Source organism: Hyla sarda, chromosome 3 (genome assembly GCF_029499605.1).
Source record: "Hyla sarda isolate aHylSar1 chromosome 3, aHylSar1.hap1, whole genome shotgun sequence".
Classification (NCBI taxonomy): Eukaryota; Metazoa; Chordata; class Amphibia; order Anura; family Hylidae; genus Hyla; species Hyla sarda.
In genome coordinates this window covers 42,297,112-42,301,981 of record NC_079191.1, presented here as the reverse complement: position 1 = coordinate 42,301,981, position 4,870 = coordinate 42,297,112, and the positions used below count along the sequence as shown (strand labels likewise).

Genomic DNA, 4,870 nt, shown 5'->3' with positions numbered 1-4,870 from the left:
GAATTTTTTAACTTGTTCACTATTCTTTAACCAATTAGGCTTCCTCCATCAACCTCCTCCTCCACGGCAGCAAGGCACACCACCCCCATCGAACACCCCCATCCAGCTTAGGTGAGTATCTTTTCTGGGGGAGGGGGGGGGAAGAGGGGGGAGGAAGGGGGAGGGGGAGGGGGGATGGGGAGGTTTTGCCCTAAGGTATTGGCCTATAGGTATACCGCTTTTCAGAGGTCTCGGATGGAAACTTTTCCAGTTAAGGAAACTGTTGGTAGATGTGGTTTTTCTGTAGATGTGGTTTTTCTACCAACCACATCTACCAACAGTTTCCTTAACTGGCAAAGTTTCCATCCGAGACCTCTGAAAAGCGGTATACCTATAGGCCAATACCTTAGGGCAAAACGCAATAGCTCAAATGAAGTTGCTTTCCTGGAGGAGAGCAAACTTCTATACCATCGATTTATAGCTAGGGGCTACCCTAAAAAGATTCTGCATCGTGCGTTTGCGAGGGCTAGAGACACCCCAAGGGCGAACCTATTGAGACCAAAAAAGATTGGAGAACAATCACGAATAGTGAGATGTATAGGAACCTTTGATCAAAGCAACAAGCAGGTTCTAGAGATTCTCAAAAAATACTGGCCGATCCTCTTAGAGGACAATGACCTTAAGGAGGTACTTACCGTGGGTCCTAGTGTGACCTATCGCAGAGGCAGAAATGTGAGAGAGTGCCTGGTACACAGTCACTATAAAGAAGAAAAAACGGAAACAATGTGGTTAAAATCAAAAGTAAAAGGATCATATCCATGTGGAGGATGCAACTTCTGTAAATTTATGCCCAAAAAAAAGGAATTTGTTAATGTAACAGACGGACGGAAATATGAAATAAGAGACTTTATTAATTGCCAGACGACTGGAGTAGTTTATATAGTGGAATGCGGATGCCCTAAGATGTACGTAGGGAAGACTACACAACAGCTGAGAAGGAGAATTTCTAAACACCTTAGTACAATTAGAACGGGTGCCGATACTCCTCTAGCTAGACATACCCGTGAGGTACATAAAGGTGATTTGTCAAATTTAAAGTTTTGGGGTTTTCTTAAACCCAGTCTAGGCCCGAGAGGTGGTAACTTAGACAAAAAATTGTTAAGAGAGGAGGCTACATGGATATATAGACTTAAAACCCTTAGCCCATATGGACTTAACGAAGGGTTTACTTTTTCCGCCTTCCTCTAAAAATTAGCCTGTCCATCATTCAGTCAATATATATTTTTAACAATGAGATTAAAATTTAACACTAGACTACACAAGAGCAGATGTCGTGTTATGAGTAGAAAAGAAAAGAAGGTAAAGAACGATTAGAAAGCGGGTTGTGCCTATATTAATTTAATGTGGGTTTTGTTGGAATTAAACAAGTAAGCGCCCTGTAAACTTAAACATTATAATAACCAAGTAATACCATTATCAATTACAACACCCATTAGAGATCCTTAGAGCTTGGTTGTATGTATGGGTGTATATTTATGTATATATGTATATGAGTATATATGTGTACATAGTTGCGTGTGTATATGCATAATCCAGCCGATCCAATACTCACCTGTGGAGAGGATGGTTTGGGGTGTGGAGGTCTCCTTGGGGGTTGGTTGATGAATAGGTTTAGTCTAGTATAAAGGGAACATAAAGACAAAATATTGTTACTCGATTTCCCTACCCCCTCCCCCCCCCTACCCCCCCCCTCCCCATCCCCCCTCCCCCTCCCCCTTCCTCCCCCCCCTTCCTCCCCCCTCTTCCCCCCCCCCTCCCCCAGAAAAGATACCCACCTAAGCTGGATGGGGGTGTTCGATGGGGGTGGTGTGCCTTGCTGCCGTGGAGGAGGAGGTTGATGGAGGAAGCCTAATTGGTTAAAGAATAGTGAACAAGTTAAAAAATTCATTTTCCTGTTTGGTAACTAGTTTAATAATAAAATATCTAGTCATCAAAATATTCAGTCATCAAAATATACAGTCCCCCCCCCCTCACCCCCTTCTTCTTTCCCTTCTCCCTTCGCCCCCCCCCCCTTCCCCCTCCCCTCACTCCTTTCAACATTGAAAAGACATTACACAACTCTAGACTAGAATTATCCTAAAAAAAGAAAAAAAGAAAAAAAGATAAAAAGAAAAAATGCAATCCTATTTAAATATTAAAGCATATGGTCCTAATGTAGAGATGGAATAATGGAGTAATATACCTTTAAAAGATTCTAACAGTTCGCGCACACTGGTTTGCGCATACAGCGTTCAATACATCCAACAGCTCATATATCCAACAGCTCGCGCACACGAGAGTGCGCACACGTGATGACTAGCTCAGGGACGAGGAAAAGAGATTAAGAGTTCGCGCAGCCGAGACTACGCTACTCACGTCATGCACTGACGTAGCAAGTAAACAAAAGAATTGATTGGTTAACGGACCTGAGAAGGATGCCACAAAATAGGGCTGTTCCTCGAGTAGTACTCTTAATGGAGGTAGAGCCCATCAATCAAAAGGGCTGACCCAATGAGCTGCCTGCAATTTGACAATTGCAGCTCATTGGTTGTATAACACATCCTGCTTTCTATCAGTGATGTCACAAACGGAGGTTATAAACATGACAGACATCGCATCCACGCTCAGTTGCCCGCTACCTCTTGATAACGCTACGTCGTAGCGAAACATGTTGAGGGGGGCAGAGTGGATATTTTAAATATGGCAGCGCTCCTGCTCCTAAGCATTAACCCTGTATGACCTGCAGACATACAGGATAGCTGCACTCACAAGCAAGGAGGAAATTAGCAGAGAAGTCTGCTCTGGAAATTCAATAATCAAAAGGATAATTGGAGCAAACAGCGCTGTTTGATTTTAATATAACATGTGTAGAAACCAATAAAGCTTATGGGAATTTTAATCCCAATAAGTAGTATATGGGAAATTAGGGTTCTTTTGGATTCCCAAAGGGGAATCTATTGGAAATAAACATATAAATTTAACCCTCCATATGCTGGTCTTACCAGGTATGGTGAATGAGACAGGAAATAACTACACAACTTTCTGTGGAGCATACTGGAAGGATTAAGATTTTTAAATAGAAGTAAATAGAAATAATTTACAAATCTGTTTAACTTTCTGGCACTAGTTGATTTAAAAAAAAAAACAATGTTTTCCAGTGGAGTACCCCTTTAAACCCTTAACGACAATGGATGTAAATGTACTTCATGGTGAGGTGGTACATAACGCACCATGACATACATTTACGCTCCGCCATGACCGCAAGCAACGGAACGGTGCTTGTGTCATGTGCGGCAGGTCCTGGCTGCTGATAGCCAGGGACCCGCCGGTAATGGCGGACATCTACGATTGCATGGATGTCCGCCATTAACCCCTCAGATGCCGTGATCAATACAGATCACAGCATCTGAGGCAGTGCGGTACTTTAAATGGATGATCGGATCGCCTGCAGCGATGCCTTGGGGATCCGATCCTCCAGCATTGCAGCCGGAGGTCCCCTCACCAGCCTCCGGCCATCTCCTGGGGTCTTCTGCTCTGGTCTGAGATCGACCAGACCAGAGCAGAAGATCACCTATAACAATCATCAGTGCTATGCCCTATGCATAGTACTGAACAGTTTTAGCAATCAAATTATTGCAATAAATAGTCTCCTATGGGGACTATTAAAGTGTAAAAAAAAAAAAAAAAATCCCCTCTCCCAATAAAGATGTACCCCCAAAAAAAAGTGTAAATTTTTTTTAACATATTTGGTATCGCCGCGTGCGTAAAAGTCTGAATTATCAAAATATATTGTTAATTATCCCGTGCGGTGAACAACGTAAGCGTTACAAAAAAGTCAAATAGTCACATTTTATTCCCCCAAAAATGTATTTAAAAAAATCATTGTGCAAAAAATGAGCCCTCATACCACCCTGTAAACGGAATATTGAGAACAGTATAGGTGGTCAAAATAGGGCTATGTGAAACATACTAATTTTGTTAAAATAGCCTGAGATTATTTTAAAGCGGTACAATTACAAAAAGGCATATAACATGGGTATCATTTTAATTGTATTGACCCACAGAATAAAGAAAACATGTCATTTTTACCATAAAGTGTACAGACACAAAACCTTCCAAAATTTGCTAAATTGCGGTTTTCTTTTCAATTTTCTTACAAAAATAATATTTTTTTTCGTTGTGCCGTATATTTTATGGTAAAGTACGTGATGGCATTACAAAGTAAAATTGGTGACGCAAAAAACAAGCCCTCATATGGGTCTGTGGATGGAAATATAAGAGTTATGATTTTTGGAAGACGAGAAGGAAAAAACAGAAATGCAAAAAATAAAATTGGGCTGGTCCTTAAGGGGTTGAGACAAAAAAAATAAAAAAAAGTCTGCTTTTTATTTTATTTTTTATTTTTTTTTAAGGCTATGCATTCTGCGCAGAGTCCGCAGAAAGAATGAACAGGTTCGATCTTTATGGGGACACAGAAAACGGCCGTCTGCACAGCAAAGCAGAATCCCATTGAATTCAACGGGACTCTGCTGCCCCGGAATCTCCAGTGCGGAATTCCGGATGTGTGAACATGGCCATAGAGAGGCTTTGGCAGCTCCATAGACTAGTGTTTCCTAACCTGGATGCCTCCAGCTGTTGAAAAACTACAACTCCCAGCATGCACGGACAGCCAAAGGCTGTCCGGGCATGCTGGGAGATGTAGTTTTGCAACAGATCATGCCGGCAATGCAGTTCGAGCGGACTTCCGCTTAAAGAATAAACATGTTAATTATTTTGGCAGAATCCAGATTTTCAGCAGTGTGCGACACATGTGGTACATGAAGCGTCCAGTAATGACACGATACAGACAATA

The 4,870-nt window shown here is 41.8% G+C and overlaps 1 long non-coding RNA gene across 1 annotated transcript; it reads right to left on the bottom strand.

The window, feature by feature from the left end:
- Positions 1 to 675: 675 nt before the first annotated feature.
- Positions 676 to 2,520, bottom strand: LOC130361306 (uncharacterized). Its single transcript, XR_008890955.1, has 4 exons — positions 2,222 to 2,520; positions 1,815 to 1,887; positions 1,592 to 1,655; positions 676 to 737 (listed from the first exon to the last, which is right to left on the bottom strand). It is a non-coding gene; the product is annotated as an uncharacterized LOC130361306 (long non-coding RNA).
- Positions 2,521 to 4,870: the final 2,350 nt, after the last annotated feature.